At 35.9% G+C, this 25,852-nt stretch overlaps 1 protein-coding gene across 4 annotated transcripts in view; it reads left to right on the top strand.

The window, feature by feature from the left end:
• Positions 1-25,852, top strand: part of LOC134731193 (chromatin assembly factor 1 subunit A-like) — a 583,486-nt gene that overhangs the window by 205,552 nt on the left and 352,082 nt on the right. The gene's annotated exons all lie outside the window — the stretch shown is intronic.

Below are 25,852 nucleotides of genomic sequence, written 5' to 3'. Positions count from 1 at the left end.
ATCACTAATAGTGTACATTTATTTCTCTAAGGTATTTCACTCAAAAATTTACTTGACGTTGTGAACAATGGCATGCTTGTTTTTAATTGGCAGAAGACTCAGGGAATGTAATCATGCTAGACATTAAATGAACTGCAAAGAAAAGGATTAGAGAGGAAAGCATTTAAATAAATCCCTTTAAAGAGACTCTGTAGCATTTCTTCTTATATTGTTTATTTCAGACAACAAGCAGAACTTGGAGCCTTCAGGTAGTTTGCCTTATTTTTGGGTATTGTGATTGTAAAAAGGAGACAGTCTGTTCTGTGTACTTTAATGTTATTTCCACTATTTAAGAAATCCTGTTGAAAGAAAGCAACAGATGCATCACCAGCTATGAAAAGGATGCTCTCAGTTAAACTGCCCTCATCAAGGAGCATGCTGCATGTAATGGTGGAAAGAGCTTGACTTTTTGGATCAGATACATTTATAGTAGCTATGTTGATTTGATTTGGACATGTTTTGTTGAAAGAAAAACTTCAGCCAAATTAAATTTAAAAGAGTTGAATTGAGCAATGAACAATTCACAAATCAAGCAGCCCTCAGAATCACAGCAGATTCAGAGAGACTTCAGTACAGCCACGTGGCAGAAGAAGATTTATAGCCAAAAAAAAAAAAAAAAAGGGAAATGTACAGAAATCAGAAGTGAGGTACAGGAACAACTGGATTGGTTACAGCTTGGTATTTGCCTTTTTGAACACGGTTCAAACAGTTGGCTACATTTGATTGGCCAAAACTCAGTGATTGGCACAGGTGTGAGCTATGGTTGGTTCACACCTACACTTGTTATAGTTTACAATGTACACAAAAACCTTTAGGCCAAACTTAAATATGTAAGGAGGCAGCTTTAGGCTAAGCTTGATTAACAGTTTCTAATCTCTGTGTCCTTTAGTTTCCTCATGGTACAACATTATGTTGATGATAACTATTTTAATACTTAGGGTTCATTTGTTGCCAGTGATGGATACTTGTTGGCAAACTTAACAGAAAGGAAATTCGTTGGATGAATATTGGGGAAATTCATGGAATACATAGGAAGGCAGTAAAACCTGGATTGCAAATAGGCAGGATTCATGGCTGTCATGGGGAATCAAGAGGCAGAAATACTACATATCTCCTTTGACAACATTGCTGTAATAAATGCTTCCTGCTGCTTTTCCCTCTACCCTTAAAATTCTCACATTAAGTTTTAAGGTTCTTGAAAAAAAATCCAATTGCCCTAACATAACAGCTTGGCTACGAGAGCATAGAATACTTTTATTTACAGACATATAAAGATTACATATATGGATAAGAGGTAATTTCTCAAAAAGGATGTTTGCCACAAGAAGGAGAAATAAATGTCAACAGTCAAAAAACAAAAGCAAAAACCATCTGCACTATACCTACCATGATAGAGTTAATGAAGATTAAATGATATAACATTCATAAACCCTTTGGCACATAGTAGACACTACCCTGGGATAAAAGCTCTGCAAGGGCAAGAACTTGGCTCTATTCCATGCTGCATCTGAAGAGCTTAGAATAATAACTTGCAAAAGTAGGTGCTCAGCTAATGCCTGTTGTGGACTCACGACATGTGTTCCTTTCCTTCTTTGTTTCTGTCATCCTGACTCCCTTTACTGGTAAAGTTTGATAGGAAATGACATTTTCTGGTAAAATATGTTGCCAATAAATAGCATTTAAGAGCACGTGCTACTTGCACTACATGGTTATCACATTGTCACAGGATCTTTGTAATTTCAGTTGTTTATTGAAGCCAAAAGGAAACCATCATCAGGGCATTAGAGTGTGGTGACATTTCCCTTAGCACCTTCAGAAGTGAACTCATATCTATTTTTTAATCTGAATATCTGGCTCTGTGCGTCAGAGCTCTTTTGTTCTGTCTTCTGTTTCTTGCACACCATTTTCACTGATTTTAAATCCCATTTTAATCTGGATACTTTACATGACTCTGTGATCATACCTTTTTTGTTCTCCTGAGCAAAGCTGCTGAGTGGAACTGTGTGTCACCCAAAGATCCAGAGCTTAAAGATCAGAGCTACTAGTGAACCATTTGGAAGTTGTCCCTTAAAGAAGGCAGCACCATTTATGTTAGTGTCATTTTGTGCTGCTAAATGTTGTGATAAGTAATCTCCCTTTTAATGACACTCGGCAAGCAAGGAATTGGGTCTTTAAAAAGAATTCAAAATTACCTTGATATATTCAAATGAGTATTGGAAGAACTTGGAATTGTATTGTCCAAAGAGCACATGATAGATAATACTAACTTATTATGCACAGCCAAAAGCATAAAAACAATCTTAGTTTATTTTTTTGTGTATGAGGACAGTGGGAGGAAATGAAATGTACACCGGTTAGAAATGTAAGAAATCTGGAATCCTGTGTCTGCCATTACAAGTTGTGTGACTTTGAGTAGATAACTCCTCTCTCTGAACTTTGGTTTCCTTTCCTGAGAAATGGGCATGTAGTTGCCATGGTGATTGTTACAGGAACCCATAAATTAATAATTATAATTCACTTAGAAGAGTAATAAGTATAGAAGATATTCAGAAATATAGACCCTCAATGCTGGAGGATAAAAAGACTCATGTTACTCTGAGATATATTTTTCTACATGTAAAGAAATATCCAATTACATTCAAAATGCTTAAGATTGAACCCTGTCTCCATCAGGAAGTGGCTGTGTGAACCTGGATATATTGTGTGTGTATATTTTGGTTTCCAATACCGCATACGTAAAACAGATATAAGAATTTGCATTCTGTCTAATTTACAAGGTTGTTTACAGGTTGAGACCACCCGAAACATGTGAAGTTGCAAGGAGCGAGTTTTTAAAATTAGTATTAACAACATTGAGTTAAACAATTTCCACTTATGTATCTATTTTGTGCTAGACCCAATGTTAAACTCTTAATGTACATTAATTCAGTGATCTAATGAAGTTGGTAATAATATTCTCCTATTTTGTATTTGAGGAAACTGGAGCTTCAACAATTTAGGAATATTCCTAGTTTCCAAGGGCTGCTATAACAGAATACCACAAACTGAATGGCTTGAAATAACAGAAAATTATTCTTATAGTTCTTGAAGCTTGAAGTCTGAGGTCAAGGTGTTGGCAGTGCCATGCCCCCTCTGGAACTTGTAGGGGAGAATCCTTCCTTACATTTTCTAATAGCTTCTGGTGGTGGTAGTCAATCATTGACATTCCTCCAATATATGCATACCTCCAATCTTTTTTTTTTTTTTTGGTTGTCACATGTCATTCTCCTCGTGTCTATATCTCTGTTGTCACTTCTAAGGACATCAGTGATCTTAGCTTACAGCCCACCCTAATGACCTAATATTAACTTGATTATGTCTGCAAAGACTGTATTTCCATATAAAGTCACATTTATAAGTGCTAAGAATTAGGACTTGGACATATCTTTTTTGGGGGCATAATTCAATTCATAACATCACCCAATATAAACTACCTAAAAAGTGTTATAGCTGAGATTTGGTCTCCAGTGTGTTATTTCTAGAACCTGAAGCAGGACTTACAGAAATTCATGTATTGAGATGTCAGCTGAGCCAGAACTAGTACCTGACATTCATGATTTCCAGGTCATGGGCTTTCACACTGTGCTTGGCTTCCTCTCAGGAAAAAAAAATTACAAACTAAAATTAGCAGCATTTTCTATTTTTGTAGATAATGGTTTTTCTGTTGTGTTTAAGAGCCTGGATTTCCTGAAGGAGGTAGAGTGAAGAGTGGACTGTTTTAGTAAAAAGTGAGAAATACACCTATCCTTATCTCTCAGCTTATGTTTCTGGATGGAACTGGGCTATCCTCAATCCTGTACTGAGAATGGTCATATTGTGTAGGCTTGGCAGATAAGAATATCTTATTACCCTGGCTTCAGTGATAGGTTTAGGGATGAGCATGCAAAACTTGCCAGTTCAATGGGATTCAAATATATACAGCTCAAATCGAAAACTTTTCAGAATAAAATATTAAAACATTTTTGCTTCCCATCCCAAATAAAGTTGCCATACATGGAGATAGTGGTGGCCAATGTCCTATTAAAGAGTGAGAGATCTGACTTCAGTGTGAGAAACCAACAGAAATGGAAATTGTTCTGCCTAAACCAGCGTAAGCTTTTATTATTGGTAATCAAAATGTCTTTTTTGTAATTTTTATTGATTAAATAATAGTTGTACATGTTGTCGGTATATATGTGATATTTTGATATATGTATAGAATGTTTAATGATTAAATCAGAGTAATGGGGTATCTATCCACTCAAACATTTATCTTTTCTTTGTGTTGGGAACATTACAATTCTTCTATTTTGAAATATACATTAATTATTTTAACTACAATTTTCCTACTGTACTATTGAATGCTAGAACTTATGCCTTTTCATCAGATCCCATTGCTCAGGACAATGCTTATGCTGATAAGGTAGCTAAAAAAACAAAAACAAAACAAAAAAAAAACTGCTAGCGTTCCAACTTCTATCCCTCATGGCAGTTTTTCTCCTTCTCATCTGGCCATTCCCACCTACTCCCCCACTAAAACTTCCACCTATCAATCTCTTCCCACACAAGGCAAATGGTTCTTAGACTAAGGAAAATATCTCCTTCCAGCCTCACAGGCCCATTCTATTTTGTTGTCATTTCCTAACCTCTTCCATGAAGGTTATAAGCCGCTAGCCCGCCTCTTAGAACCTCTCATTTCCTTTCCATCGTGGAAGTCTATCCTTAAGGAAATCACTTCTCAGTGTTCCATCTGCTATTCTACTACTCCTCAGGGATTGTTCAGGCCCCCCCACCTTCCCTACACATACATCAAGCTTAGGGATTTGCCCCCTCCCAGGAATGGCAAATTGACTTTACCCACATGCCTCAAGTCAGGAAACTAAAATACCTCTTGGTCTGGCAAGACACTTTCACTGGATGGGTAGAGGCCTTTCCCACAGGGTCTGAGAAGGCCACCACAGTAATTTCTTCCCTTCTGTCAGACATAATTCCTTGGTTTGGCCTTCCCACCTCTATACAGTCCAATAACGGACCGGCCTTTACTAGTCAAATCACCCAAGCAGTTTCTCAGGCTCCTGGTATTCAGTGGAAACTTCATATCCCTTACCGTCCTCAATCTTTATGAAAGTTAGAATGGACTAATGGTCTTTTAAAAACACACCACACCAAGCTCAGCCTCCAACTTAAAAAAGGGACTCTATCAAGAATACAGCCCAAAAACTCACCAACCAAACAAGTAATTACACTGAATCCCCCTTGGACACTCTAATTGGATGTCCTGGGTCCTCCCAATTTTCAGTCCTTTAATACCTGTTTTTCTCCTTCTTATTCCATTTAGTTTTTCAATTCATACAAAATCGTATCCAGGACATAATCAATAATTCTACATGACAAATGTTTCTTCTAACAACCCCACAATATCACCCCTTACCACAAAATCTTCCTTCAGCTTAATCTCTCCCACTCTAGGTTCCCACGCCACCCTTAATCCCACTCGAAGCAGCCCTGAGAAACATCGCCCATTATCTCTCCACGCCACCCCCCAAAATTATCGCCACCCCAACACTTTACCACTATTTCATTTTATTTGTCTTATTAATATAAGAAGACAGGAATGTCAGGCCTCTGAGCCCAAGCTAAGCCATCGTATCCCCTGTGACCTGCACGTATACATCCAGATGGCCTCTGAAGAATGACAAAAGAAGTGAAAATTGCCTGTTCCTGCCTTAACTGATGACATTACCTTGTGAAATTCCTTCTCCTGGCTCATCCTGGCTCAAAAGCTCCCCCGCTGAGCACCTTGTGACCCCCACCCCTGCCGGCCAGAGAACAACCCTCCTTTGACTGTAATTTTCCTTTACCTACCCAAATCTTATAAAACGGCCCCACCCCTATCTCCCTTCACTGACTCTTTTTGGACTCAGCCCACCTGTACCCAGGTGAAACAAACAGCCTTGTTGCTCACAAAAAAAAAAAAAAAAAAAAGAACTTAGGCCTTTTATCTAACTGTATGTTTAGACATGGTATATATTCTATTGGTTTTATGTATGTAATTAGTATATATTCTATTTACATGGTACATATTCTACTGGTTTTATGTATATAATTAGTTTTATATACTATTGGGTATAATTGGATATAAAATTTGTTATATATGCATATATGTGTATACAGTATATATATTAATATTACATACATATATATGTACAGAGCTATATTTTAAGAAATTGACCCACATGATTGTCAGAACTGGAAAGTTTAAAATACATAGGATAGGCCAGCAGGCCAGAAACTCAATATCAGGCAAAATTCACCCCCGATATTTCATGTAGGTTCTTTTCTATTTTCCCTAAGTGTCAGCCGGTCTGAGAAATAAAGGGACAGAGTAAAAAAGGGAGAAATTTTAAAGCTGGGTGTCTGGGGGAGACATCACATGTCGGCAAGTTCCGTGATGCCCCCTGAGCTGTAAAACCAGCAAGTTTTTCTTAATTATTTTCAAAAGGGGAGGGAGTGTACGAATAGAGTGTGGGTCACAGAGATCACATGTTTCACAAGGTAATAAGATATCACAAGGTAAATGGAGGCGGGGTGAGATCACAGGACCACAGGACCAGGGCGAAATTAAAATTGCTAATGAAGTTTCGGGCATGCATTGTCATTAATAACATCTTTTCAGGAGACAGGGTTTATGAGCAGACAACTGGTCTGACCAAAATTTATTAGGCGGGAATTTCCTCGTCCTAATAAGCCTGGGAGCACTATGGGAGACCGGGGCTTATTTCATCCCACAGCTACAACTGTAAAAGACAGCCGCCCCCAAGGCAACCATTTTAGAGGCCTCCCCTCAGGGACACGTTCTCTTTCTCAGGGATGTTCCTTGCTGAGAAAAAGAATTCAGTGATATTTCTCCCATTTGCTTTTGAAAGAAGAGAAATATGGCTCTGTTCTACCCGGCTCACTGGCAGTCAGTGTTTAAGGTTATCTCCCTTGTTCCCTGAACATTGCTGTTATCCTGTTCTTTTTTCAAGGTGCCCAGTTTCATATTGTTCAAATGCACATGCTCTACAAACAATTTATGGAGTTAACGCAATCATCACAGTGTCCCGAGGTGACATACATCCTACTCAGCTTATGAAGATGATAGGATTAAGAGATTAAAGTAAATACAGGCATAGGAAATCACAAGGGTATTGATTGGGGAAGTGATAAGTGTCCATGAAATCTTCACAATTTATGTTAGAGATTGCAGTAAAGACAGGCATAATAAATTATAAAAGTATTAATTTGGGGAACTAATAAATGTCTATGAAATCTTCACAATTTATGTTCTTCTGCCATGGCTTCAGCTGGTCCCTCTGTTCGGGGTCCCTGACTTGCCGCAACACTCAAGCAGAGCTATGTTAGAGTTTTAAGGTAGAACTCCTTCTTCTCCAGAAAATGTCAGTTTCTGCTCTTAAGGCCTCAATTGATTGGATGTGTCCCACTCATATTATCAAATGTAATCTCCTTTACTTAAAGTCAACTGATTACAAATGTCAATCACATCTACATAATGTTTTCACAGCAACATCTAGACTAGTGTTTTACCACACTGCTGACCACCATAGCCCAGCCAATTTGACACATGTAATAATCATCACAGGTTGCAGATCTTATAAAGGAAGGCCTTATTAACATGCGTAAGACTTATTAAGAAGGTGACACTGAACTAAGATTTTAAAAATATGAAGAAGTCACTCATGTGAACATCTAGAGTAAGAACTTTCAAGCACAGGAAATATCTAGTGCAAAGTCCCTACTATTGGAGGATGCCTGGCATGTCTGAGGCACAGCACTAGAAGATAAGTGTGGTTAAAATAATAACTAAGGAGGTGATGGGTACTTATAGAAATATTTGAAGTCAAGACATTTCTGTAAATGTTCTTTGATACTGCAGCTCGAGGAAGGCCAATGAAAGCACAAATGCTGCAATAGAAATAGAAAATAAACATGCTTCCCTAAGAGGCAAGATGACAAAGAAGTCATCCCTCTCACTTTTAAAGTATAGGTGCCCTGAAAGCAGGCACTAAGATTATATACTGCTCACTGTTTTATCTCCAGCACCTAGCACAGTACATGACATATTGTAGGTGGTTGCTACATATTTGAAGAATGAAGGAACCTCATACTTACAGCCAGTTACTTATGGATGCCCCTCAATTTGGAAAAACGTTAATTCTAATCTACAGATACTGGAATGTTTTCTTGATCATTTCCCAGTACTCTTATTATTTTCCTTTTCTTTTCCTACTGTGTTCTTGTTTATGATTGGACCTTGATCATTTTATTCATCTGCAATTTGCAATCTGTGGTGCAGGATTGAGAGTAAAACTTACCTCTTATTATTGATGCCTCTGAAATTGGCATAAGTTTCTCTTGGCTTTATAGATTCCAGATCTTGAAAGTATCAGTGGATAATCTGGGAAAACACTTTACTTAAGCAGATGTGTATCGTGGTCTTTGATTTATAAGGTATTTATAAATAACAGACAAAAGCAAAGAAAGTGATTTATTCAGTTGAGTGAATAATCTTCATTTTGTAATTATGGAAGCAGAAAAGGGATGTGACTGAGTTGAATAGAGCCATGAGTGGACAAAAGATGAGTAGGATGAAATAAATTCATCTTATTTAAAAATACTATGCTAAAGTTTTTCAATCAATCCAAAGGAAGCAATAATCTGTATAATAATAGCAGATCTCACTAAGTGCAAGAGGAAATGTAGGCTAAAAATATAGACTCACAAATAAATTGGCTAAATTCTTAGAGTACCAAGCCATACTGAGTTATTGGGTTAGGATATTTTTAAAAAATGATCTATAACTTGGATATTGATAGTGGTATATTGGAGATGTCTAACAATAGTAAATGTGATAAAATAACATATATGTATACTCAAATCTATAATATACTTTAATGATATAAAGGCTGTATAGCATGAAATTTAGAAATAATAAAATATACAATATTTCCTATTGTACATTACATATAATCAACTGATTCTGAAATAATGCTTTTGTTCGTTTTGTTAAACTCTTTTCCCTGTAGCCAAACTATGGTTGCAATTAAACAATGAACTGACAAAATCAGACTACAAATAAACACTTGTTTACTATGAGATTTGACAAAAGGAATCAGACTACAAATAAACACTTGTTTACTATGAGATTTGACAAAAGCAATCACCTTGACATTGATAAATGAGTGTAGCCTCAACATGAATGTTGACTAATATTTTCATTGACTTAGTCATGTAAAAGTGAAGGAAGGAGAACATTTGTATGACTATTTGTTCTTCAAGTATACAAATGATTTCTCTGCTGAATTAAATAATCATTTTTGAAAACAGGAGTAATATTCTCTTATTTTTTGTGCAATTTATAATGTAACAGCTAGAGACATAACCCACTTTTATATTTAATCTTCATATTAACATTTTCTACCACATCAAATACAGACAACAACACAGTAAATCAAGCTTTGATTCATAGCATTTGCTGATTTTCATGATGTAAATACAGCATGGCCAGTTTCAAGCTATGAATTTACCATCACTGAACATGGAATTAGGAAAAATGCACAGAATTTACGATTATATAGTATTTATCAAACAGATAATGCCGATGTAAATAACTTCAACAGCATAGTTGGTATTTGGTAGTAAAATACATTTAGGAAGTGATGAATTTTGAGTATTTATTACCTTTGGTTTTAAAATTTTTTAACTGTAATTTTATATGATTAAAAAAAGCAGCTGTGTTTAAAAATTAGTTGGACAAATTTCTAAAAATTTAACACTTAGCTAGTGGCAGCTCCAGTATACTGCTGGATCTGACCACAGGCAAGAGAATTCATCTTTCATACCTGCCATTTTTTGATAGATGTCTAAAACACAGAACCTATACTCAGTAGAAGGATGATTTGATCTTGTGATCCATTGCTTATATTCTTTCATAAAAAGTTAACTGACTTTTCTTATAGGTCCCATGATTTTAGATTATTTTCTTAAAATGGGAAAAAATAGGCAATTCTGTTTTGAAAAAAATCTTTTCAGCCAAAATAGAAATAACCATGTCCACTAAAGTATGTTTTACAAAATATTTTTCTAATTTACAGAATTAGGTACTTTATGACAGAATACATAAAAACACAGCAGAAAACACCATAAAAGCTTGTTTTATACTCTTTTCTGCCCTTTATATGTACGTTAGTTTATTCTCAGTGACCGACTCAGGATTTCAAGTCCTGAGTTGAGAACAGTTTGCTTTGCCTTCGTTTATCTTTTCTAAACCTGCCTTACAAAAGTATTTGTAGTCCATTTTCCTCCTTGATTCTATTTATTATTCTTCCCCCCAATTTTTAAAGAATATGTCCATAAGCTCTAACATATTTATAATAAGTTATTTAAACATCAGCAACCCTCATTGTAGTTAGTTTTCTGATAACATAACTAATCTTTGGATCATGGGCTTATAAAAGTCTATTTTTTGATACTTCTGGCCATTATAAACATGAACCCCAATTCTTGCCTAAATGACTTTGTGCTGCAAAGTCATTTCATTCCCAGAGCAAGAAATAGCAAAGGTAACCATGTAATTTTTAGAGCATCTTTATTCTCAACTGGAACAAGTGCTTCAATTACTGAAGATATTATTGATTGAATTTCAAGTGATTTTGCTGCTTTGAGACCTCAACTTTTTCAACAATTCATTTCTGGCAAGTTTTTAATCTAAATGTGTGATTCATATGACTGAGTATATGCATTAGTGATGTTGAAGTAATGGTACATTAATCACATCCTAAATAAGAAGTTTATTGGGCAGAAAACCAAATTTGAAGCATGGACTTTTGTGTTTGTTCAGAAAGAATGTTACCACATTTGTAGGCTAATCATTCATAAGCATGACTATTTTCTTTTGGTTATTTATCATACTCAAACCAGGATATTGTACTTTAAATTTATGAATAAGTACTTTGTATGGAAATTGGATAAACTGGATAACAAATACATATAATTTTTTCCAAATGACTATTTTCTTATTTTTTCAAAGCAATGGTTATAGTGGATCCTTTTGAGGCAAAATCTGTTTTTAAGTTGACATTAATACTAAAAAGTATTAGGATTCTGCATAATGAAAATGACATAGCTATTCATTGGATCCAGAACACGGATTTATGATTTTAATGAAGCGGTCTCCTTACATATTTTAAGTATGGCCTAAAGGTTTCTCTGTACATAGTGGCTGTCTCCTTACATATTTTAAGTATGGCCTAAAAGTTGCTCTGTACCTAGTGAACTATAACCTAACTGGATGTGTAAAATGACTGTGGTCTACTCTTGTTTCAGTCATCGAGTTTTGGACAACCAAAAGTGGCCAACTATTCAAACTGCGTTCAAATAAGGCAAATGCTGAGCTGTAACCAATCTGGCTGTTTATGCATTGCACTTACATTTTCTGTCTGTCACTTTCCTTTTTCTGTCCATAAATTTTCTTTGATCTCATGGCAGCACTGGAGTCTCTTTGAACCTATTCTGGTTTGGGAGCAGTATGATTCACGAATCATTCTTTGCTGAATTAAACTTTGTTAAGTTCAATTTGTCTACGATATTTCTTCTTCTAACACCTATGAAATATTTATTTGATTCTCATGTGACTATTTGGAACTCTTAGTACAGTTTGTATGTAATTTGTAACATAACAATGAGGTCGTAGAAAAAAATGATTGAAGGATTTTTGAAAAAAATAAATTAACAAAAATCTTTTATAAACTGCCCTATGGTCAGTCAGGATACTGTATGCTTTCAAAGTATTTTCACACATACAGGAGAGACACAATGGAGATTACTGATTAGAATAAAGATCCTATAACTGTATGGATTTAATATCAAAGATGGAATTATCTTAAGGATATTATTTTTAAGGTAGCAACATGGGCTTAGACATTGTTTTAAGAACTGAGATGCGAAAATACAATAAAAGTGAAAAGGTATTTTTTAGTTACCTCTGTTAAAATACAAACTTAGGCTCATTAAAATTTTAAAGAATTTATTTGAGCAGACAGCAAGTCATGAATTGGGCACCACCAAACCACAGCAGTTTAGGCTTCATTGAGAAAAGGGGAGCGGAAAACTTCTATAAGGTGGTTTGTAAAAGCAAGACAAATGAAATATTTGGGAAGGAAGTGGATTTCTCCTGCAGGCCCTGGTAAATACTTGAAAAACTCCAAAGACAAAAGGACACAATCTCTTGAGAGCTCTAGGACGCCACCCACAGACTGACTCCCACTATACTACCACAGCTGATGCTCTCTTGAAAGCACCACCTCCTGGAAGGAGGCCAACCAACAGAAAACTAGTGCCATAAACAAAACTACAAGGACCCTCACAGAGTTTATATCACTCCTCTGCCACCTCCACTGGAGCAGGTGCTGCTATACACAGCTAAGAGATCTGAAGATGGTTCATATCACAGGACTCTGTACAGACACCCCCCAAGTCCAGCCCAGAACCTGGTAACTCCACTGAGTGGCTAGATCCAGAAGAGAAATAACAATCACTACAGTTCAGCTCCCAGGAAGCCATATCCCTAGGGGAATGGGGGAGCACTCTATCAAGGGAGCATGGAACAAAATAATCTGAACAGAAGCCCTTGAGCCCCAGATATTACCTCTGACATATTCTACACAAATAAACAATTGAGAAAAACACAAAAATAATTCTGATAATATGACAAAACAAGGTTCTTTAGTACCCCCAAAAGATCACACTAGCTCACCGGCAATGGATCCAAACCAAGAAGAAATCCCTGAATTGCCAGAAAAAATAATTCAGAAGATCAATTATTAGGCTAATCAATGAGGCACCAGAAAAACAGTGAATTCCAACTTAAATGTAAAAAAGATACAAGATATGAAGGGAAAAATTTTCAGTGAAATAGATAGCATAAATTAAAATATCACAACTTCTGAAAGTGAAGGGCACACTTAGGGAAATGCAAAATATGGTGGAAAGTGTCAGCAATAGAATTGAATAGTAGAAGAAAGAACTTCAGATCTTGAAGATAAAGTTTTTGAATTGACTCAATACAACAACAAAGACAAAAAAGAATTTTAAAAATGAACAAAGCCTCTAAGAAATTTGGGAATATGTTAAATGACCAAGTCTAAGAATAACTGGTGTTCCTAAAGAAGAAGAGAAATCTAATAGTTTAGGAACCATATTTAAGGGAATAGTCAAGGAAAACTTCACCAGTCTTGCTAGAGATCTATTAGGTTGGTGCAAATGTAATTTAGGTTTTTGCCATTACTTTGAATGACAGAAAATGCAATAACTTTTGCACTACCCAATAGACATCCAACTAGAAGAAGCTCAAAGGACACCTGGGAAATTTACCACAAAAAGATCATCACCTAGGCACATAGTCATCAGGTTATCTAAAGTCAAGAATCTTAAAGAGTTGTGAGGCAAAAGCACCAGGTAACCTACAAAGGAAAACCTAACAGATCAACAGCCGATTTCTCAGCAGAAACCTTACAAGCTAGAAGAGATTGGGGCCCATCTTCGGCCTCCTTAAACAAAACAATTGTCAGCCAAGAATATTGTATCCATTGAAACTAAGCTTCGTAAATGAAAGAAAGATACAGTGTTTTTCAGACAAAAAAAAAAAAAGTTGAGAGAATTTCCCACTACCAAGCCAGCACTAGAAGAACTGTTAAAAGGGGCTCTAACTCTTGAAATAAATCTTCAAAATATACCAAAATAGAACCTCCTTAAAGCATAAATCTCCCAGGACCTATATAACAACACAATGAAAAAAAAAAAAACAAGGTATTCAGGCAACAAATAACATGATGAATAGAATAGTACCTCACATGTCAATACTAACATTGAATGTAAATGGCCTAAAGTAAAAGTAACAAAATGGCACTTAAAAGTAACAGAATGGCAGAATAGATAAGAATTTACCAACCAAGTACCTGCTGTCTTCAAGAGACTCACCTAATGCATAAAGACTCACATAGACTTAAGGTAAAGGGGTGGAAAAAGGTAGTCCATGCAAATGGACACCAAAAGCAAGCAGACGTAGCTATTCTTATATCAGGCAAAACAAACTTTAAAGCAACAGCCATTAAAAAGACAAAGATGGGCATTATATAATGATGAAAGATCTTATCCAACAGAAAAATATCACAATCCTAAATATATATGCACCTAACATTGAAGCTCCTAAATTTATAAAACAATTACTACTAGACCTAAGATATGAGATACAGAGCAACACAATAATAGAGGGGGAGTTCAATACTCCACTGACAGCACGAGACAGGTCATCAAGATAGTCAACAAAGAAACAATAGATTTAAACTATACTCTAGAACAAGTGGACTTAAAGTATATTTACAGGACATTCTACCCAACAACTGGAGAATATACATTCTATTCATAAACACATGAAACATTCTCCAAGATACACTATATGAGAGGCCACAAAACAAGTCTCAATAAATTTAAGAAAATTGAAATTCTATCAAGTATTCTAACTACAATGTAATAAAATTGGAAATCAACTCCAAAAGGAACCCTCAAAACCATGCAAACACATGGAAATTAAATAACCTGCTCCTGAATGATCATTGGGTGAACAATGAAATCAATATGGAAATTAAAAAATTCTTTGAACAATAATAGTGACATAAACTATCAAAACATCTGGAATATGGCAAAGGCTGTGCTAAGAGGAAAGTTTATAGGCTTAAATGCCTATATCAAAAAGTCTGAAAGAGCACAAATAGACAATCTGAGGTCATACCTCAAGGAACTATAGAAACAAGAACAAACCAAGCCTAAACCCAGCAGAAGAAGAAAAATACCAAAGGTTAGAGCAGAACTAAATGAAATTAAAACCAAAAATGCAAAAGATAAATGAAACAAAAAGCTAGTTCTTTGAAAAGATAAATAAAATTGATAGTTTATTAGCAAGATCAACCAAGAAAATAAGACAGAAGATCCAAATAAGCTCAATTAGAAAAAAAAAATGGGAGATGTTAGAACTGATGCTACAGAAATACAAAAGATCATCAAGGCTACTATGAACAATACCTTTATGCACATAAAATAGAAAACTTAGAAGAGATGGATAAATTGCTGGAAATATACAACCCTCCTAGATAAACTCAGAAACAGAAATTCTGAACAGCCAGTAACAAGCAGTGAGATTGAAATGGTAATTAAAAAAAAGTTGCCAACAAAAAAAAGTCCAGGACCAGACATATTCACAGCTGAATTCTATCTAACATTCAAAGGAGAATTGGTACTAATCCTACTGACACTATTCTATGACATAGAGAAAGCGGGAATCCTCCCTAAATCATTCTATGAAGCCAGTTCACCCTAATACCAAAACTAGGAAAGAAGGTAACAACAACAAAAAAACTACACACAAATATTGCACATATGCAAAAATCCTTAACAAAATACTAGCTAAGTGAATCCAACAACATATCAAAAAGATAATCCACCATGATTAAGTGGGTTTCCTAACAGGGATGCAGGGATGATTTAATATATGCAAATCAATAATGGTGATACATTACATAAACAGAATTTAAAACAAAAATCAGACGATCATCTCAGTAGAAGCAGAAAAAGCATTTGACAAAATCTAGCATCACTTTATGATTAAAACTCTCAGCAAAATCAGCACAGAAGGGACATACCTTAAAGTAATAAATGCCATCTATTACAAACCCACAGCCAACATAATACTGAATGGGGAAAAGTTGAAAGCATTCTCTCTGAGAACTGGAACAAGACAAGGATGTCCACTCTCACCAATTCATTTCAACATAGTGCTGGAATTCCTAGCCAGAGCTATCAGACAAGAGAAAGAAAGAAAGGGCATCTGAATCAGTAACGAGAAAGTCAAACTATCATTGTTTGCTGATGATATGATTGTATACCTAGAAAACCCTAAAGAATCCTCCGAAAAGCTACTAGAACTGTAGTTTCAGGATACAGAATTAATATGCACAAATCAGTAGCTCTGCTATACACCAACAGCGACCAAGCTGAGAATCAAATCAACAACTCAACCCCCTTTACAATAGCTGCAATAAAATAAAATAAAATAAAATAAAATACTTAGGAATATACCTAACCAAGGAGAGGTGAAAGACCTCTACAAGGAAAACTACAAAACACTGCTGAAAGAAATTACAGATGACACAAAAAATGGGAACACTTCCCATGCTCGTGAATGGGTAGAATCAATATTGTGAAAATGACCATACCACCAAAAGCAATCTACAAATTCAATGCAATTCCCATCAAAATACCACTGTCATTCTTCACAGAACTAGACAAAACAATCATGATTCTTCACAGAACTAGACAAAACAACCCTAAAATTCATATGGAACCAAAAAAGAGCTCACATAGCCAAAGCTAGATTAAGCAAAAAGAACAAATCTGGAGGCACCACATTACCTGACTTCAAACTATACTGTAAGACCATAGTCAACAAAACAGCATGGTACTGGTATAAAAATAGGCACATAGACCAATGGAACAGAATAGAGAACCCAGAAATAAAGCCAAATACTTACAGCCAACTGATCTTCAACAAAGCAAACAAAAACATAAAGTAGGGAAAGGACATCCTAGTCAACAAATGGTGCTGGGATAATTGGCAAGCCATGTGTAAAAGAATAAAACTGGATCCTCATGTCTCACCCTATAGAAAAATCAACTCAAGATGGAGCACGGACTTAAATCTAAGACCTGAAACCATAAAAATTCTACAAGATAACATCAGAAAAACCCTTCTCGACTTTGGCTTAGGCAAAGACTTCATGACCAAGAACCCAAAAGCAAATGCAACAAAAACAAAGATAAATAGATGGGACTTAATTAAACTAAAAAGCTTCTGCATGGCAAAACAAACAATCAGCAAAGGAAATAGCCCACAGAGTGAGAGAAAATTTTTGCAATCTGTACATTCGACAGAGGACTAATACCCAGAATCTACAAAGAAATCAAAGGAGCAAGAAGAAAAACAATCCCATCAAAAAGTGGGCTAAGGAAATCAATAAACATTTCTCAAAAGAAGATATACAATGGCCAAGGAACATATTTAAAAATGCTCAGTGTCACTAATGATCAGGGAAATGCTAATCAAAACCACAATACAATACCACCCTACTCCTGCAAATATGGCCATAATGAAAAAATTAAAGTTAATAGATATTGACATGGATGTGATGTAAAGGGAACACTTTTACACTGCTGGTGGGAATGTAAACTAGTACAACTACCATGGAAAACAGTGTGGAGACTTCTTAAAGAACTAAAAGTAGAAATACCATTTGATCCAGCCTCCCACTACTGGGTATCTATCCAGAGGAAAGTAAGTCATTATGGGAAAATGATACTTGCACACACATATTTATAGCAGCACAATTAGCAATTGGAAAAATACAGAACCAGCCCAAATGTCCATCAATCAACGAGTGGATAAAGAAATTGTGATACACACACACACACACACACCAGGAAATACTAGTCAGTCATGAAAAGGAATGGAATAATGGCATTTACAGCAACTAGATGGAATTGGAGACCGTTATTCTAAGTGAAATAACTCCGGAATGGAAAACCAAACATCGCGTGTTTTCACTCATAAGTGGGAGCTAAGTTATGAGGATACAAAGGCATAAGAATGACAGAATGGACTTTGGGGACTTGGGGGAAAGGATGGAAGGGGTTGAGGGATAAAGGCTACACATTGGGTACAGTGTACACTGCTCGTGTGATTGGTGTACCAAAATTCCAGAAATCACCACTGAAGAACTTACACATGTAACCAAATGCCACCTGTTTCCCCAAAAACCTATTGAAGTAATAAGAAAATATTTGATTGGTTAAAATGGAAAGTCTCTAGTTAAATTAGTGGTTTATGATTGGCAAGTCTCTAGTTAGATGTTAGCTGGCAGTTTTTGATTGGTTAAGCTTAAGTTTTGTTTTACTGTTTACACTGAGTTGGATCTTGGTTTGCTTATGTACGAACCCAGGGCACTGGAGCTATCACATTCTAGTGATCTCTCAGTTGAATTTTTTTAACACCTCCTAGTTAAACAAAAAAAATCAAAGTATGAATAAACCCATTGTATAAGAATTATGTTCAAATTATGGAGACTAAATTATAATTTGACCAAAATGATACAGGTTCTAGAAGGTAATTAGCAGTGGAAAAAAAAAGAAAAACATTGTATTAATTTTACCAAAATAAAAAAGATCTAGGGTGAGCATGGTGGCTCATGCCTGTAATTCTAGCACTTTGGGAGGCTGAGGAGGGAGGACTGATTGAGCCCAGGAGTTTGAGACCAGCCTGCACAACACACTGAAACTTTGTCTCTAAAAAAGTACAAATATCAGCCGGGTGTGGTGGCATGCACCTGTAGTCATAGCTACTCCAGAGGCTGTGGTGATAGAATCACTTGAGCCAGAGAGGTCAAGGCTTCAGTTAGCTGTGATTATGCCACTACACTCCACCCTGAGTGACAGAGCCAGACCCTGTCTTAAAAAACAAACAAACCAAAATCTAGAGTTGCAGAGAACATTAAAGAGATTATCTGTAGTTTAATAAACAAGTGAATTTTGGACCTAGAACCTAGAATTTGTATTATGTTAAGCAATGAGAAAACTTAATGTATCTTAATAATTAGATAATTAAAAATACAATGTCTTGAGTTTATTGAGCACTGCCTATATTCTACAAAGTATATTGAATGTTCACATACTATAGGACAGACTGCTACTTATTTTCCCTCTTTCTTTAGTAAAATAAATCTGATTTTTATAAAAATCTAGGCATACTACAATTTAGCTAAAAGATTATAACCTCTACCTCTCCTCTCCTCTCCTAATTTCTTTCATAGGTAGATCATGTGATAAGTTTTGCTTGGTGAGAGGACAGTAAGGGTCTTGTGTGGGGTGTCCAAGAAGTGTAATTTGCAGATAACTAATACTCTCTCTTTTGACCCTTCTTCTTACTGTCTGAAATGAAAAGATGATGCCTCTAGTTTCAACAGCTCCTTAGGATAATGAAATAACCATGAAAATAGAATCTAAGTACTGTAGAGCAGTGGTCCCCAAACTTTTTGGCACCAGGGACTGGTTTTGTGGAAGACAATTTTTGCAGAGATTGAGGGGTGTTAGCAGAAGGTTTCAGTATGAAACTGGTTCCATCTCAGATCATCAGGCATTAGTTACATTCTCATAAGGGGAACACAACCTAGATCCCTCGTATGTGCATCTCACAGTAGGGTTCACACTCCTATGGGAATCTAATGTCACTGCTGATCTGACAGGAGGTGGAGCTCAGCCAGTAATTATTGCTCAAATGCAGCTCACCTCCTGTTGCGAGGCCCAGTCCCTAATAGGCATGGACCAGACTGGTAATGGTCCATGGCCTGGGGGTTGGGGACCCGTGCTGTAGATCAACAAGAGAAACAGCCTAGCTTCCTGATACCATGGAGCCACCATACCAGCTTGCTGACCTGTGGACTTCTTTCTCTGGGCCTTTCTTTCTCACAGCTGAACCAAACTCATCAGTACACATACAGTAGGATTAGCTCATTTAATTTTTACAAACAAGATAGGCACTATTATTAGCATCCTAATTTTACAGATGAGGAAAGAGTTGCAGAGAAAACTGAAATAACTTGCATAAGGTCACATATCTCAGTAGGAACTGAACATGGATATGAGCCCAGCCAATCCTTTTCTAGGGCCTCTGAACTATTGTCTCATTTGAGAAACAAACAAGAAGGTTCAACTCAGCCTATCTGAAAAAAGCAGTGAGCATCTATGGTACTAATGAAGTGACAGGTATATATTCTATGACATGTCCTCATAATTTTAATGGAACTTTATAAAACATGATCTAGTTACCTCATCTTCCAAGGACCAATATGAGAAATTGAGCCTTGGTGACACTGAGGACTTAGAAAGATTTTAATGTTGTGTAAAGCACTAGGGTCTTTTTGTAAAATATAGTAAAAGCAAGAATTGTTCTCTCTTCAAAGTGATTCAAATACTGTGGCTAATAAAAGTTCATAGGGAAAATTTGAAGTTATTAGTATTAGATGCTCAGGGTACTTTTATTCCTAAAAGTTCTTAGTAGGATGGCTTGTTTTTAGAGCATACAAATTGGTAATGAGATCACTGATAGCTGAATGAAAGCATTTGGTCAGAATGCTAAGCTATTTGATACAGTTCAAAGAGGTGAGATGCTACATTTCTGGATGAAAAGTATGTTATTTGTCTCAAATACACCTTCTGTTTGATCTATTGTTTTTTGACCTATTTTTTTAACTGCTGCTTCTGCACTTCTGCTTATTCCTTTTCTAAAGTGTGTCCATTAACTCATGTCTTCAGATAATTCAGAGCCTAGTATCGATCTTGCTTTTACCATACATAGTCTTTCCTAGTTAATGTGGTCCAGCATTATCTCTGTATTCTTTGAAATCTGATGGTGTTCTAGGAATTTCACTTTTTGCAAGAATAATATTTTTTTAATTTGAAACCTTTATCAATGTATCTCTGCTATGTCTTTTTAAATGCATGGAGTTATAATACTGCATTGCACCTTTTCTTTTTCTCTGTTGTGGTTCCAAATGTTAATCAAGGTTTCTCTGCTTCTTAGAGATTTAGAGGTGATTGGTTTCAATGCCAGTTCATTCCATGCCTAAGAAATCCAAATTTCTGAAGATTGCTACTCATCTCAGTGGACTTTGACTCTCATGTTCTTCCCTACTTCTCATTCCTATGTATGCATAAGCTTATTTTTTATCCTTTTCTTCAGTTTCCACCAGAAATATACTCATGCCACAAATTCTATGAAGTAATAATCTTAAGATGACAGGACTAAGGGATGGGTGACGGGAGGCACTTTCTCATGTAATTCCCAATTTGCCGGCTTGCTTATGTCTCTCATTCCTTCTCCTCCTCTGCTCCTCCTTCACATATTGTCTTCTTCAGCTCTAAGTTTTTCCCTCAATTTTGCATAGAAATTTAGCTGCTAGCTCCTGAGGACAACTTGCAATCCCAAACTCATCAAAGTGCAGCAGAACAAAGAAACTTTGAATTGTCAGAATTCATGTTCCTTAGAAAATACTTGATGTTATAAAAGAGCTTTTTTTTAAATGAAAGGATAATTTTCTCCCCTATTTTATATCTATTTTGTGGGTGGTAAGCTCTGGACTAGCTAAATTCTAAGAGATGTGCTGTCTGAGAATATGGTTAAGGATGCCCTAGGTAAAAACCTGAATCCCCTGTTGCATATGACATTCTGAAGAAATAAAAGTACACATTCAGTTCAGTTTAATAAATAATTTTATGCTCACATTATATGTTATGCATTTGGAATGCAAAAATTATAAGGTACTTGACTTCAATAAATTTTCAATCCAGGGAAGAGACTGACAAAGAAACTGATCATATGGATACTTTATGTGAGAATAAATCTATTAAGTGAAGTGATAGCGGTCTGATGAACTGACGCTAGTGTGAAGGTTAAGGTAAAGTCTTCTATGAGAACCAAGCTGAGTATTGAGGAAAGAACAGGAGTTACCTAGGCAAATAAATGTTTGGGGTTGGGGAATGAAGGGCATCCTAGACAATTGAAAGTTAGTGCACAATATATAAAGACCCAAGAAACATAGTGATGTGTCGGACACTACAGCAAATTCAGTATTTTAAGGGTATAATTATATTGGTAATGATGGGAGATAAACCCAGATTCAGGTGGTAGAATATACGGGCTATCTGCAAAGCAGCTCAAACTTTATCTTGAAGGCCATGGTAAGCCATAGGAAAATTTTAGAAGTGTGGCTCTGGGTCATTATCAAACTTTGCCTTTTAGATATACTTCTAGGAAAGATGAATTAGAAGGCAATAAAAGGCAAGGACAACTGCAATTGTTGAGGTAAGAAGTGATAAGTACTCAAAGTTAAAAAAAAAAGAAAAGAAGTGGTAACTGCTCAAGTTAGAGAAGTAACAGGCACAGTCACTGAATACAAAAGTCAAGACCATGTAATGCGCAATTCCAGGGAACACACTATTCACAAGAGCCACAGTGTACATATACATTGTGGCAAAGTTGCAGAGAAAATGGAGTGGAGGGACAGCAGGCAGTATTTGCACAAAAAATCAGCAGTCCTTGGTGAGCAGTTAATATTTGGATGGTGACAGAGAGGGAGGATTCTAGGGAAACTATGAGATTTCTGGTTTAGAGGAATGTAAAAATCTGAGGATTATGCTTCAATAGTTTGGCAAGTGTTTTTATGGACAGAAAGGCCAACCACCCTACCTTTTACCCTTGTAATCTGAATTATATATAAAAGAAAAAAATGGCTTTGGCTCTGGGTCCATGGAGTGAGTGAAATGGCTCAACAAAAGTGAATAACTGGAATGTTACTGTACCTCTAGGCATCTTCCTGTTCTTTGGGTAATGTATTAATCCAGCAGTTTCCAAACTTTGTAAATAGCTTACCAATGTAGGTAAAACATTTTTGAGCCTCCACTAGTATCTGTAGATTGATTTATTTATAAATTATCCACATTTACCATTTTATCAATATTCTATGCATATACAAACAATACACATGCAAAATAAAATTTTGAAATGAGACAAAAGTTCTAATATTCCATATCTGATGGGTTATTTTGCCTTCACTTTAAAGGGTACTAAATCAATCTAAAAGATATGTTCTATTCTTTGTGTCACCCTCAACAGTCATTCCAGAATTTCTCTGCTATCTAAAATCTAGCCAAAAGCTAGATTTACATCATATTCTCTCTCCCTCTCTCCCTCTCTCTCGCTCTGTCTCTCTCTCCCTTCCCCTTTCCCTTTCCCTCTCTGTCTCTCTGAAGAGTAATTATATGATTGGTCAAAAGGAACAATCAATAGCAGCCAGGGTTTATTTTAAACAGTATTCTTCCTATACTAGGAGAACAATAAAACTGACCCAAATAATAAAAGTGGTGGCAGTTGTTTGTGACATGACAATGAATCTCTGTGACCTGGTGCTATCAGAACTCTAGTTCTGAGTTGCTTTTCTCAGCTATGCTTGAGAGACCAGAAATGTGCTGATCAAAGATAAAGGTTTAGCAATCTTTAAAGAGGGAGTGCTATTGAGGTCTGGTAGTTTGCTAAGCCCTTCACAAGCTGAGGCCATATTGCCACTGATGAATATGATGTTCCCATTGCAACATGTTCCTTTTTAGTTAAAGGAATAGGTCCCCTCCAGTTTGCATAGTACAATGATGGGGATTGTTAGTAGAAAGGGAAGTGGTAGAACAAATAGCATGGAAAAGACCTAATTCCTTAGCATCTGGGAAGGTATTAGGAGAGGAACCAGCACAGTTGAATAGAGACTTTGTAGGGGCCCGGAAGGGACACAGTGACTAATAGATAACGGTCATATTAACAGAGAGGTAGGATATATTGAAAGAGAATTATATTAGGAAGGGTTAGAGGAGAGGGGAGTGGGACTAAGATGGGGAGAGTAGACAGCTGTTGAGTTCAGATAAAGGGTAATTTATCATCTGTTTAGAGTCACAATTAAAGTCAGAGATCAAATTTAATATAAGCCCCTTGGGTCATTGCTTCCAGCTTGAGCCACTAGCATCCCTGTTCCTGCAATGAATCTTTATTTACTTTGAAGGCAGTCTGCATGTTTGGGGACTGAAGTTGAAGAAAGTTGGCAGAGGGAAGGCTACTAACAATTAACTTCTTATTACAGTTAAGATAATTGGAGTTGTCTCTAGAGAAAGGCATGCCTGTTGCAGAAAGCTGTTAAATTTAATTTTTCTTCTTCTGTCCGTATAGTCTATGCAACATTTTTTATACTTCAGAAAGGATGATAGATCATAAATAGGAAATGACTTAGCTCTACATATCTTTTGAAGTTGGAATACCAGCATTTGCTATTAGACTGGCTTCATCTGCCTAGTCAGAATGAATCAAAGTTGTTATCTGTAAGCATTTTAGAATTTGCCATGAAATGACAAAAGCAAGGGAGTTCAAAACAAAGGTTGGTTATTTTTCCTGTGCTTGTGATTCTGAGGTGGAAGAAAATGCTATTTAAAAATTGAAGTTGCATAACATCTTGAATTTTCTGGTGCCAGTTAAGCACATAAATCATCTTCAATTTTTTTTCATCACAACTTCTGTTTTAGATAAATGAATAAAGATGATCATAGAAATTGAGTTTCTGAATGCTACCAAATATGTCACAGACCAGTAATGAATGGATTTCATTTCTGTTTTCTATTAAAGAAGCAGGTATGATTCTTGAGATTAGGTTGTAGCTGTGGGCTCTGTTGGTCTGATCACCAGCCTGGAAATGCAAAGCCACTGATTTTAGTTCTGGCTATGAAAATAATCTTCACCATATCATTCAGCCAGCTGAATGAAGACTTAGCGTTCTCTGTTGTGCATTGGGAATCTACATATTTCTTTCTAATTCACTGTGGTACTGACAGCAATAATAATAATAGCAAAGAAAGCCATAACTATTACTAATGATTATTAAATGTAGCTACTAGGTTACATACTTCAGTAAAAACTTTTTAAAAAAGACTGAATTCATAGCCGATAATGACACTAAAAAGGAACAAAATACGTTTTTAGTAGAAAGGGCTATTGTGTTTTGTTTCATTTTGTCTCAAAATGTTATTTCTGGTAATGTCTAAACATAATTTATTAACTCATTTTTTTACTCACATCTTCCCTGAGCACTGATTAGACCCAAAATATGATGTTGGACATTATGTAGGCTACAAAGTTGTACCAAACTCAGAACTGTTTTCAGTGATCTTAGTCTATTACAGTAGGCAGAATGGTGGAACAGGGGTGAGAATGAGTTCTAGAGTCAGACTACTCAAGTTTGAGGGCTAGTAATTTCATCTTCTAGAAATGTAACCTTTGTGAGACACAACTTAATTGTTATTATTTTAGTTTCTTCATCTGTAAAATGGTATAATAATGGTTTTTAACTTACATGGTTGCTGTGAGAAATAAATAAGCTATCCAATTGATATGTTTAGAAGTGTTTGGCATAAGATAAATGTTCAACTAGCATTGCTACTACTACTATTAATATTGTGGGAGAAAGGTATATATTAAATAATATAACTAGGTAAAATAAGTTAAATGGCCAATGGAAGGAATAGCTGAATTCTCAATAAAGCTCAGAAATTATATTTCATTTCTACTAGGAATTAAGAATTAGGACTGAATGAAGATGGTTGCATTTGGACTGGGCCTTGACAAATAAATATGATTTCGATATGTGAAGATTAAAGGGGTTACAGGGTCTAGTTTAATTAAAAACATAGAGGGATGAAAATACAGGGTCATGAACAGGAGATAGTAATTGATCAATTTGGACTATAATATGGGATAATGGAAAGGGAGAAAATGAGAGACTACGTTGAAAAGGTAGGGTGGGTCCATTGCATGAAAATCCTTGAATTGAATCCATTTAAGGAGGTTGAATTTTGCTTTATAGACCATGGGGAGTCATGGAAACTTTTTGAGAAGCAAAGCAATTTGATATAAACATACTCATTGTTTAGGAATGACTTAACCTGAGTGTGTAGCCTAATGACATACAGAATACACTTGGAAGGAGAGAAAAAGCTCAAGGATAATCACTTAGAAGGATTTTAAATGGAGCCTAAGGAGAGACAG

The sequence above is a fragment of the Pan paniscus genome, chromosome 9 (genome assembly GCF_029289425.2).
Source record: "Pan paniscus chromosome 9, NHGRI_mPanPan1-v2.0_pri, whole genome shotgun sequence".
NCBI classification, from domain to species: domain Eukaryota; kingdom Metazoa; phylum Chordata; class Mammalia; order Primates; family Hominidae; genus Pan; species Pan paniscus.
The sequence above is the reverse complement of the archived record's forward strand: the minus strand, read 5'-3'. Positions and strand labels throughout refer to the sequence as shown.